The sequence below is a fragment of the Capra hircus genome, chromosome 15 (genome assembly GCF_001704415.2).
Source record: "Capra hircus breed San Clemente chromosome 15, ASM170441v1, whole genome shotgun sequence".
NCBI classification, from domain to species: domain Eukaryota; kingdom Metazoa; phylum Chordata; class Mammalia; order Artiodactyla; family Bovidae; genus Capra; species Capra hircus.
In genome coordinates, this window is record NC_030822.1 from 68,565,772 (window position 1) to 68,579,341 (window position 13,570).

Sequence of the window (13,570 nt, forward strand, 5' to 3'; positions counted from 1 at the left end):
TAAAGTCAGTCCTTTATATAAAAACCAAGATGATGATTATCCTTTAAAAATATGAGTTTGGTCATGATTGTTCCTCCTTTCAGAATCCTGCAATCATTTTCTGATTTATTCAGTGTTAAAAATGAAAACCCTCACAATGGCCAGAGGCCCTTCATTATCTGATGCCCCATTAACTCTCTGACTTTTCTCCTGCTCACTGGGCTCCTGCCTTGCTGGTCTCTTTGCTCTTCCTCAATCATTCCTAGGCCTGCTTTCACCTCAAATTTTTTGTAGTTACTGTTTGCTGTGTCTGAAATGCTCTTCCTCAGATATGTGCCATCTCCTTATATCTTTGATCATATCTCCTTCTCAGAGAGGTTTACCATGACCCTCTCCTCTCATGCTCTTGATTTCCCTTAACTTGCACTGCCCTTTCTTTTTCCATAGGCTGTATTATAATTTCTACACATTATATATTTTGCTTATTTAGTATGGCTACTAGTTTCTGTTCCCATATGGTAGCATATTAGCATCATGGCAGGGATATTATCTGCTGTGTTCTCTCATGTATCCCACATGCCTGACAGCTAGTAGGGGCTCAGTAAGTACAGGTGAGCCTTGAACAACATGTGGGGGTTTGGGGGTTAGGGGTGCTGGCCCTCCATGCACTCAAAAATTCACATATAACTTACCTGTGTGTGTGTGCTAAGTCACTTGAGTCAGATCCAATTCTGTGACCCTATGGGTTGTAGCCTGCCAGGCTCCTCTGTCCATGGGATTCTCCAGGCAGGAATACTGGAGTGGGTTGCCATACCCTCCTCTAGGGGATCTTCCTGACCCAGGGATCAAACTCATATCTCTTACATCTCCTGCATTGGTAGGCACATTCTTTACCACTGGCTCCACCTGGGAAGGCCACATGTAACTTTCAGTTGGCCCTTTATATCTGTGGTTCCTCAATATCTATGGTTCTGCAACCCAGATTTAACCAACCCCAGTTCATGTAGTACTGTAGTATTCACTGTTGAATAAAGTCCTTGTGTAAGTGAACCTTCACAGTCAAACCTGTGTTGTTCAAGGTTCAATCGTATATTTTGAATTAAAGAATAAATGGATGCTGTGCTGGGAAGCCAAAGATAGAGGAAGATGGATGTGATGGCAGTTTAACAGCTGGTATATCACAAAGAGCAATGCAGAATTTTAAATAAGAGCATGAATCAAAGAGGCAGACCACTGCAAAATTTGATTACAGTAACCAAAGTACCATCTGAATCTGTTGGTTCTAAATTAATCTTTTCAGGCATGTGTAGATATTTAAGAAGTAATCTAGTGCTCTACCAAGTGCCTGATCTTAGGTGTTGAAAAGACATTTTGATTGACTTGCTGTCATCTCCATAATTATCAAAACTCAGGTGTGTCTATGAGGCAAACTACTAATCACAGTTCAGGCAGGTAGGGAAAGGGAGGACACTGGGACTGAAGATTTATCAGTGATCTGAATTATAGTTTCTACCTAAGAAGTCATGGTAGACACATTACATTGGGACTTTGAATTCCTACAGATACGGGTTTGAGTTCCAACTCTGTCATTTTGTAGTGGTATGGCCTTGATTAGGGCTTTACACCTCAAGCCTTCAACTCCCTCTGCTGCAAAGTAGGGAAAAGTAATATTATCCTAAAAATTAGAAGTAGTTTTGTGAAAGTAAGCTTTTAATAAATAGTAGACATTGTTGCTTTGTTATTGTTGCTGGTTGTACTTAGATAACTAGGCTTAATTTAGATTTAGATTAGTGTTTATATCTTCTACAGGCTGAATTATGCTCTGCTGCTCCCAATTCATATACTAAAGTGCTAATCCCCAGTGTACCTGGGTTTGGGGATAAGGCCTATGAGGAGGTAATTAAGGTTACCTTATGACTTACAAGGTCTTCCCATGTTGTTGCTCAGCTGGTAAAGAATCCGCCTATAATACGGGAGACCTGGGTTCAATCCCTGTGTTGGGAAGATCCTCTGGAGAAGGGAAAGGCTACCCACTCCAGTAATCTGGCATGGAGAATTCCATGGACTGTGTAAGTCCATGGGGTCACAAAGAGTCAGACATGACTGAGCAACTGAACTGAACTGATGACTTATACAATGAAGTCATAAGGATGGGGTAATATCCAGTGGATCAGTGTCTTTGTTAGAGGAAACACCAAAGAGTCTGTTTTCACTCTTTCTCTCTTCCATGGAGGATGCACTGAGGAGGTGGCTGTCAACAAGTCAGGAAGAGAGCTCTTACTGGAGGCCTAAAAGGTTGATACCCTCATCTTGAGCTTCCCAGCCTCCACTGTGTGAAATACGTTTTTGTTGTTTAAGGAATCCAGTCTGTGGCATTCTGCTATAGCAGCCCAAGCTGCCTAAAACAATATCCAATGATGTTTCATAGAGTGAGGTTTTAGGTGAACCTTCAGTGTGTAGATAGCATCCAAAAGAATACTGCTGGTGCTCGAGTATTCTCAAGGCCCATGCATTGTAATGACTCCTGCAAGTGGGCTGGGATTCCAGGAAATACTCTTGTTTATACAGAAAACAGGGCTACTACTCAGGATCTGAGGTGGAAGATTGGCAATGGACTGGGCATGTGGCCAGTAAAGACAGAGCCCGCTCTCCCCCACCTGGACTCATGCCAGGTTTGAGATGTTATTTCTTCCTCTGCTCATGTCTTCTTGCTGAATCAGACAAAAGTGAGCCTATGGATGAAAGGCACTAGTGCCCAGAGCTGACTGGGGCCAAGGAAAGTGAAGATAGGTAAGTTATCTGTGGCTAGAAAGTAATCACCCTCATTAGACCTTACAGGGCATCCCAGGTGGCACTAGTGGTAAAGAATCCGCCTGCCAATGCAGGAGACACAGGAGATGTGGGTTCAATCCCTGGGTCAGGAGGATGCCCTGGAGTAGGAAATGACAACCCACTCCAGTATTCTTGCCTGGAAAAATTCCACAGACAGAGGAGCCTGGTGGACTACAGTCAATGGGATCATGAAGCGTTGGACATTACTGAGCACACACATGGCACACGCAGAGACTTTACAGAGCTTTTAAAGATAAAACCTAACACCACTAAGCCTGAGGAAACATCAGGATGTTATGAAACATCCTCATGAGTTGTTTCATAATTATAGGTGCCTGTTTGTTGTCATTTAAAAATATTTCATATATAATTAATAGGACTGAAAGTGGCTGTCTAGCTATGTCTAATGGACTAAATTCTCTAAGATATTACTGAGTGATTGGTACAAGATCTTTTATGATTACTTCCTGGGCAATCTTATCTAGCAATTGTCCTTTACTCGAGGTCTGGTTTGTGGTTCTCAGTGTGTCTTTATTTTTACTGTCAGTTTATTGATTGCTTAGCCTTGATAATATTTCCTGAAGCTCGAGAGATTTATCCTCCAAATTGGATATTGTCATTTCCCTTGCTTGGGTAGGCTGAATATCTGAATTTGCCCTAATCAGAATTGACTGTTCTGGATTGACAAAGAGCCCTGTGGGCTAAGGCATGATAGGCATAAGGAGTAAACTTCAGTATTCTCGAAGCAATACTTTTCCATTTGGTTTATGACAATTCAGAAAGTTCCATAGTATCTTTTAAAGGAATAATTTGGAAAAATTTTCAAAATATAAAGCACACATGCAAAGCATATTTACTACAATATGAGGATTCACTTAAACTCATTTTGGTCAATATCCTTTTATATAGGTGTAAACTCTCCAACTACATTCAATAGAAATAGTTTAATAAAAATAAATGTAGTCTGAGATGGACATGTACACACTGATATGTTTTTGATGGATAACTGACAAGGACCTACTATATAAGCACATGGAACTCTGCTCAATGTTGTGCGGTGGCCTGGATGGGAGGGAGTTATGGGGAGAATGGATGCACGGATATGGATGGCTGAGTTCCACTGATGTTTACTTGGAACTGTCACAGCATTGTTAACTGGCTATACCCCAATACAACATTAAAGTTTAAAAAAGTAAGTGTAAGTCATATTGCGAAGCATGGAAGAATATCAGGATGAAGAAAGCATAGTCCTTAGCTCTTAGTAAATGTTAGAAGAATATCAGGATGAAGAAAGCATAGTCCTTAGCTCTTAGTAAATGTTAGAGGCAAGCTGAATAGCAAACATAACCCAGTGTGAAATCTGGTAGGGAGTCAGAAACTCAGGGGGGTACTTTAGGGTCAAAGAGGAGTGCCACTGAACATAACCAGGCGGTGTCATGACATTTTCTTCAATATGTGCCACTTACATTCATTGTTGAAAGATAAATGGAAATTATCCAGGTGGCTGGGGAAAGAAGAGTAAGACACTGCAGACAGAAGCAAGAGTGTGTTCAAAGGTCTGAAAAAGTAGGTATAGTTGAAAGAACTTTATGTATGAGAGTAAAGTATTGTAGGTGATGAAGCTGAGGCCAGACGATAAAAATCATATTTTAGGACATTTGGATGAAGAAATAGGATGTGTTCATAGAAACTGAAGTGTTTTGATTATTTTTTGTACTTCAGACATTTCATTGGTGATTAGTAATATCTACTGATTGTTTGCATTTATTCTTCATCACAACCTTGTGTCCAGATGAGTATTTGTAATATATTGGACTTTACTAAAAAGATAGTTCTTTTGTGCTCTCCCCTTATTTATACTTCTTAATTTTATCTATATTTAATTTTTAATTATTCACTGTGACTAACAATGGCAGGATAGATGTTGTATTAGCTTGAATAATGGTCCTTCTAATCCATTTTTAGCCTGGGAAGTTTACTTGTTAAATGGGAACATGTTCAAAAGAAATTATGTGACTACTAAGAACTGAAATCAAATTTTTCTTGTTTCCATACTGTATAATACTGGGACTAGATATTGTGTCTTGTTCCTACGTTAATCGGTGCTGGGACCAGGTAAAAATAAATTGGTTATCTGCTTTAAGAAATGCTTGCTCATCGAAAAAAGAAAAGTCAAAAAGAAAAGTAAATCATTGAAACAGCTTACTTATCAGGACTAATAGCTTGCCCATCAAGACACCCTACCTCAGTGCATTTTGGTAGAGGCATTTGGATGATTATAACAATAATGATAAAACTCTGATCAATTTTAACCAGTTTCCATTTGCAAGACCACCATAAAACTACTCAACCAAGATCTTGAAGCCCTACCAATACTCAGCCTTAATTTCTCATTTTGAGCCATTTTAAAGATTCTATCAAAGTTACTGGTCCACAGATTTTATTGGGAGGAATTGGCAGTCAATACTATTCTGCTGTGAATTATCTTTGGCAGCCTACTGTTAGAATATAATTTCCTCTATGATATTCTGATAAAGTTTCTGCAGCAACATTGCTTATAGGATAGTACTTGAAGACTTGATGAGAAATGCAGAATTAGATGAGAGCATAAATTAACTAAGTCATTTACTTTTTGCAAACACAATTCTATAAAATAAAATGGGGTAGCTGGTGGCAGAGAGAGAGATTTTGAGTGGTGGTGGGAGGGAAGTCTCATATATCTTGCCGAAGTACACAGTTCATTCTCTGAACTCTTAAGGACTCCTGTAGTTCTGAAAATGAACAGAAGAAATTGTTTACATAAGATTGATCAATACTTCTCTATGTTCTATGATTTCCCTACTATATTATAATTAGAGTTAACCTGTCAGTCTCTCATTCACTCCACATAGAGGCTCCTTGAGAGAGAGGCTATATTTTATATATTCCTATGTATTCTCCATCTAGCATACTGCCTAACAGATACTTAATAAATTCTGTTGGAGTCTCCACTGGTGGTCCAGTGGTTAAGAACCCACCTTCCAATGCAGAGGACGTGGGTTTGATCCTTAGTTGGGGAACTAAGCTCCCATGTTTCATGGGCATCTAAGCCCATGCGCCACACTACTGAGCCTGTGTGCTCTGGAGTCCACATGGCACAACTAGAGAAGCCCGTCCATCACAATCAAGACGCAGCACAGCCTCCCCCCAAAGTTATTAAAAAATAAATTTGTTGAAAAGATGAATGAACACTTGCTCTGCTGCCTTCACTCACCTCCTGAAATCCTACCTTCTCTCAATCACCAGTCTTTCCATTGAGTTGGTCTCAAGCCCATTTCCTCTTGGACCCTATGCCTGACCTGAAACTGTTCAAAGTTAATTTCACATGCTAATTTTGCTGTAGTGAAGAACAGAATTTTTTTTCTTCCTTTCATTGATTTTTTTGTACCAGAGGGATGCTTAAATTCTAGCTGGTCATAAGACTTGAACTTGGAGCTAAATAGCAAATTTTAAAGTTGCAGACACTGCTATCTATTGATTTCACATGACCCACCCCCCGACATTTAACTTTTATTCCCTTGTTACACACATTTCACTTTTACATACAGGAATCTCCTGAATATTCAAGCTTCTCTTTTCCTTCTGTGCAACATCCTCCCATGAAGCTTGCTTCATGACATCAGCACTATTTCCTTTGGTCTCCGTCTTGCACTCTCTGCCCCTGCTCCCTCACCTTTCTCCCTTTCATCCAAGGAGTTACTTTCCATCAAATTATTGTGATGGCCTGAATTTCTCCAAGCCATCAGCACCACTGAGGCATATTGCTCTGTGTCTCTAGAGTATCGGTAAGCCCATGTTAAAGCCTAAAACAAGGCTCTGGAGGAAGGTGAACAGATCTGATACTATGGGGCAGGATCAATACCTAAGCTGCCAACCATCTTGTGATGGCTGCATGTAGTAGGTGCCATCCTGATGAAGAAGTACACAAATGCTGAGGTTTGAGGGAGATCCAAGAAGTTCACTCACCCCCAAATAAATTATTTACCAGCTGTTAAAATTCCTAATGATCAAAGTTCAAAGGCCATCATTTATTTTAAAAAATCTTTCAAAAACTGTAAAGATCACAGAAAAAGATAACATAACTTCACATTTATGATGCCCACAGTAACTTTAGTGGAGTTACCTCTGTAAAGGTGAAAGAACCAAGGTGTCAGATCCAGCTTTGAGGAACTGAACCATAGACCAAAACTCTGGAGAGGAGACAGGTATTCAAATTCGAATTTCAGATACTTTGAGGCAAGCGCACTGCAGTTTAAAATGACTGTCAGGAACCGCGCGGGTAGCCATGGCGGAGGTGCAGCAGCTCCGGGTGCAGGAGGCGGTGGACTCGATGGTGAAGAGCCTGGAGAGGGAGAATATCCGGAAGATGCAGGGCCTTATGTTCTGGCGCAGCGCCGCCTGTTGTGAGGAAAGCCAGGCGTCCATGGAGCAAGTGCACCAGTGCATTGAGCGCTGCCACGCACCTCTGGCTCAAGCCCAGGCCCTGGTGACCAGCGAGTTGGAGAAGTTCCAGGACCGCCTGGCCCAGTGCACTATGTATTGCAATGACAAGGCCAAAGATTCGATAGATGCAGGGAGTAAGGAGCTTCATGTGAAGCGGCAGCTGGAGACCTGCGTGACCAAGTGTGTGGATGACCACATGAACCTCATCCCAACCATGACCAGGAAGATGAAGGAATCCCTCTCTTCCATTGGGAAATAGCTGTCTGCTAGTGGCCATCAGGGCTGAGGGCAGGAATCAATTTAAAAAGAGGAATGGGGATTTGGGTCTTTTAAGGAGAGTTGATGAATGAGGAAATTAAGAACGACAGCAAGCCTAAGGCCTGTGTTTCTTTCCTCTGGACGCTGGTTCCTTTTTGTTTCAATCCTAGAAAGTGAAATGGATAAAAAGCAGTGCTAAAATTTGGGTCACAGATAGCACAGGAGGTATGTTGTGAGCCTGAATTTCATGTGGCAAGTACTTCTGCCAATAGGGAGTCTCCCCTGTACCAAACCAGGGCCCTCCAAGGTACCAGATCCTCATACTGCACAGATACCAAGAAGCTGGCAGGTTCACGTAACCAGCTCCTGGTCTAGTGGAGTGTGAAAGGAGGTGTTTCTGTTTGGTGTCCGCCTGCTGTTTACCAGAAGGATCACTACAACATTTTCCACAAATGAATAAAATCCATGCAGTCACTAATGTAGAAAGGAGCAGGAGTCTTCCAGGGGATTTGTTTTGCTTGTTTTTCTTTTATAGGCAAGGGCATGACGTTAAGATGTAAAGTTGGGAGAGGCAGTTTGGATAGAAACGTTGAAAGGGTCCCTGCAGGTACTCCTTTCTGACCATCAAGATGTGGATGTGTGTTTCTTAAAATTCTCATGCATCACATCATTCAGCCGGGAGACCCTGCAAAATTGTAAGAAGCGATCTCACATTGATAAGGGAAGCAAGTACTCTCCCTCTCACTGGCAGCCATGGTGGGCCCTGAGGCCGCCTGCAGCAGAGTCAGCAAGCTACCAGACAATCTTACAGTGACACTCAGCCTGGAAGGGAAACGGGGTTTTGACAGTATAATATGCTCATATTCAGGAATAAACAGTGAAAGAGGAACTATTAGCTACTTCATTAAGAGGGTTGTGAAGGACGGGCTTTGGAAAAATCTGTTTCTCATGAAACAGAATGAAAGCCTAAACCCAGTGTTGCTTACTTTGCCCCCTGAAATAACAGCTTTGTTGAGACAATCCCCTGGTGACAAAAAAAAAAAATCAAGGGAGGAAAAGTAAGCAACTCAGGGATGAACTGTGGCTCCTTTAGAGCGATGAAGGGACTGCCCTCCATTACCAAATACCACTTTTGCCAGGGCCTTTGCTACACGCGTTGTTCTTGCCCCAGTTCTGGCCCCTTATCATTCTGATAAGGACCTTGTCTTTTTACCAACTTACTACTTGAAATGATAATAATGTCTGTTTGCTGTATCAAGACTGTGATATATTTTCCTAGTGGTTTGGTTTTCGCAATAAATAAGACTTAATTTAAAAAAAATAAATAATAAAATGACTGTCAGTCCCATTCCCCATCAGGACCTCAGACCTCTCTTAGAGGTTCTCTTCTTTTCTCTAGTGTCCATAAGAAATTATCTAGAAATTTCTGTATCAGTTCTTTTTCTATCCATTCTGTCATTTCTTTGTTTCCTTAGTTGCCTGGCTTTGGAATCCTCATCTCCACTCTGTCCAAGGCTATAGCTGATACACCTGTGGATTGCTTCTTGCAGTCCTGGGAACTCTGACTTTTGTCATATTTATGCTGTCAGCACTGCACGAAACTGTGGTGCAGCACAGTGTAGGCAAGGGCTTAACTTTGTTTTATTTTAATTGGAGGCTAATTACTTTACAGTATTGTAGTGGTTTTTGCCATACATTGATATGAATCTGCCACAGATGTACATGTGTTCCCCATCCTGAACCCCCCTCCCACGTTCCTCCCCATCCCATCCCTATGGGTCATCCCAGTGCAGCGGCCCTGAGCACCCTGTCTCATGCACTGAACCTGGACTGCTGATCTATTTCACATATGATAATAAGGGTTTAACTTTTGATTAGGCTTTAGAACAGCTGTGGGATAAAGAAGGGTCTGAGATGGGAATACCAGACCAACTGACCTGCCTCTTGAGAACCCTATATGCAGGTCAGGAAGCAACAGTTAGAACTGGACATGGAACGACAGACTGGTTCCAAATAGGAAAAGGAGTACGTCAAGGCTGTATATTGTCACCCTGCTTATTATCATGAGAAACACTGGGCTGGAAGAAGCACAAGCTGGAATCAAGATTGCCAGGAGAAATATCAATAACCTCAGATATGCAGATGATACCACCCTTATGGCAGAAAGTGAAGAGGAACTCAAAAGCCTCTTGATGAAAGTGAAAGAGGAGAGTAAAAAAGTTGGCTTAAAGCTCAACATTGAGGAAACGAAGATCATGGCATCCGGTCCCATCACTTCATGGGAAATAGATGGGGACACAGTGTAAACAGTGTCAGACTTTATTTTCGGGGGCTCCAAAATCACTGCAGATGGTGACTGCAGCCATGAAATTAAAAGACGCTTACTCCTTGGAAGAAAACTTATGACCAACCTAGATACCATATTCAAAAGCAGAGATATTACTTTGCCAGCAAAGGTCCGTCTAGTCAAGGCTATGGTCTTTCCAGTGGTCATGTATGGATGTGAGTGTTGGACTGTGAAGAAAGCTGAGTGCTGAGGAATTGATGCTTTTGAACTGTGGAATTGGAGAAGACTCTTGAGAGTCCCTTGGACTGCAAGGAGATCCAACCGGTCCATTTTGAAGGAGATCAGCCCTGGGATTTCTTTGGAGGGACTGATGCTAAAGCTGAAACTCCAGTACTTTGGCCACCTCATGCGAAGAGTTGACTCACTGGAAAAGACTCTGATGCTGGGAGGGATTGGGGGCAGGAGGAGAAGGGGACGACAGAAGATGAGATGGCTGGATGGCATCACTGACTCGATGGACGTGAGTCTGAATGAACTCCAGGAGTTGGTGATGGACAGGGAGGCCTGGAGTGTTGCAATTCATTGGGTTGCAAAGAGTCGGACACAAATGACTGACTGAACTGAATTGAACTGACCCCTTTGTGACACCATGGACTGTATGCCACCAGTTTCTTCTGTTCATGGGATTCTCCAGGATAAGAATACCTGAGTGGGTTGCCATTTCCTTCTCCAGGTGATCTTCCTAACCCAGGGATTGAACTCACATCTCTTACATCTCCTGCCTTGGCAGGTGAATTCTTTACCACTGAGGTACCAGGGAAGCCTGTAGGAAGCAACTTTTAATTACTAAAACGTGGCCATTCTTTGAAAACCCAAGTCAGCTCTATCCTTGTCAGTTCCTGTGTCAAAGATTACTAGTGTCTCTCATATATGGTTTTCCTCTCATTTTGGGTTCTCAGGATATACTTTTATCCCCCTTGCAGTTGGGTAAGGCCACAAGATTAATTCTGATCAATGGTTTGTGAATGGAAGCGGGATCAACTCAGGGTGTGGGGTGATCCCGGGCAAAAATTATTTTCAAGACTCCTGCCTATATAAACAATTCAATCTAAATATATATTACACAGTCATGGGGTCATGTAAGTATAGTTATTGATCAATGAAGACTGAGACTAGTGGTTATAGAAGAAATACCTGTGTATTTGATTATTGTTCAATCAGGGCAAATAAAGATTTTTGTAGTATCCAGGCACCATCTCTTTCCATTCAAGATCAAGAACCATCTTTTGGACTTCATTATTATCAAATGCACCATTTCTGGCTAATTTCATATCTCCCACTGGGGGTAAAAGATGGCACCACCGTTGTTACAAGGCTATGGCTATTTGGAAACTTTTTTGTCTTGAAACAATATAGATGTTTCTGCTTCTGTGCTGCTCTAATTCCCTGTGTTTCATGCTGGTTACACCATCTTTTCTGACGCTGCATTACCTGTTCTGCTGCTTCTGAATACTGGCTTCTAATGATTCTCTCAAAGGTTGTTGCTAGGCTTTTCTGTTGATGACCACACATGTAAGTGTGGACCCTGTATGAAAGAAAATGTGAATGATAATTCAGTTTTGGTCATGTTAAGTGTACTGTTTAAAATTTTACAGCGGAAGTAAGTTGCATCACACCTACCAGCCACGTCTTCTTTTCAGCCTTTAAGGATGCACTCCTTGCATTTCTAGAATGTGATCTCTTTCAAAATATTTGCTGACAGCATCCCTGAATTCCACACACTGACACCAGCAGGGAGAATAGGCCCCTGGGCAGAGTGAGAGAAGTGGTCCCATTCACACAGGGACTGTCTGGTTCCTTGTCTGGCACTGCTTCAGACAGACTCAGAAGAATATGGTATTGCTGTCATAATTGGAAGCAAAAGAAAACCTCAACTGAAAAAAGTCTATTGATATCAAAGAGTAGTGATCTAAAATTTTACGCTTGAAAAAGACATATTCCCCTTCTTCCTGACTCTGTCACGTGACGCAGAGCCTTCAAAAGGGGTGGTATCTGTGCTGCAGGTCAGAGTGGGAGGTATAGAGTAAGAATGCCTGCTGTCACCCTTGGGTCCTGTACACTGGAGATGGCATTGTGAACTGAACACAGAGCTGACATAAAGGCCTGTAACATGTTTAAGCCCAAGGGATGGCGGGGGGAACAGATGGTAGCTCAGAACACATTTTTGTCCAATGTGAGTGAGAATCACCACAAATGAATGTGCCATCACTAGTCCAGCAGCCTGATCTCGTGTCAGATCCTGCTGGCCAGCAGGGGTAGTGTCTGCTGCACCAGACTGGCCTCCTGGAACCAGAGCCAGACTCATGGTACCAGGATGCTTCCATGGGCACAGGTCTCAGGGCTCCTTGGGACATCTGGTTGATTCCGTGTATGGGATACAGGGTCAGAAAGTTCCCAGAGGAGTATTGAGGGCTAGGGCCCTTGCAGGTCCTGGTCTGGGTTGAGAACCTCCCGGACCACACTGCCAGCCCTAGCCAAGTCCCAGACACTGAGGTGGCACTCCAAATTTCAGAGATTCCTAAGGTGTGGCCCACGTCGTAAAAAGAGCAGGGCTGAGTAAACAGGACATGATCACTCCTGGCCTGAAGCACAGAAAGCCCCATATGTCCTTCCCCTTTTCCTGCTGCAGCAATAAGGGAGTTGCATGTTTCATATTGCACAGCTAATGGTAAGTGTGGGGAGCAGAGCTTCCTGCTGATCCCAAGGGACACATAATGTGAATGAGAAATAAACTGGTTTTGTGTTAAGCCTATGAGGGTTTAAACCACAAGAAAACCGATCCTACCCTGACTAATACAGATCCTGTACCTGGCGCTGGCTCTCCAGCCAGAGGGCAGCCTCCTACTTTATAAGGTTGAACTGAAGTAAACACATGTCCAGTTAGAAAGGTGAATGATAGTTATTATTTTTATTACTACTGGTTATTTGTTCTTGTGTTAGGGACTAACATAACAGTTAGCTGGGGACTTCCTCAGTGGTTAAGAACCACTGTCGAGTGGTTAAGACTGTGCTCCCAAGGCAGGGAGTGCAAGTTCTGTCCCTGGTTGGGGAATTAAGATCCCACGTGCGGTGTGACATGGTCAAAAAGAGAAAGAGAGGTAAAGCTTAAAAAAATATTGTTAAATAGTGAGCTATCCATTGTGACTGAATATTTCTTCAGTTGACTAGATCAAGACCTGCCCTTTGCGTTTTCTTTTCTTGTCCTGTAACTACTTTTTAAAACAATGATAAATGGGGAAAAATTTTATTCCTACTAATGAGAAAGTTTTATCCTTCACTCTCAAGGGGATAGCCTCTCTCTGTGCAATAATTTAATGTATAAACCATTTATTGAAACCCAATTAAGGTCAATTGTGGGGTGCAGAGTGAGCTTCACACACTACAGTATTTGTAAACTCTGGCTGAGTACCTACAGTTGGCCAGGCAAAACTCTAGGTGTTTTACGTATAGTAACTTATGTAATAGTCCTTGTTTTTTTACTATGCCTATTATGAAGGGAAGAGGTGCAGAGAGGCTAATAGCTTTGTCCAAAGTCATGGAGCTACTAAGTGTTTCATTTAGTTTTAGCGTGAGCACTCTGGTTTCAGAGTCTATGCTCTCTTTTTAAAATTTAATTTTAATTTTTTTTTTGTTACTAGATCAACCTGAGGCACATGCTTCACCCTCCCTTGC

General features: G+C 42.2%; 1 pseudogene; it reads left to right on the plus strand.

Moving 5' to 3' along the window:
• Window positions 7,134-7,656, plus strand: LOC102179301 (annotated as a pseudogene).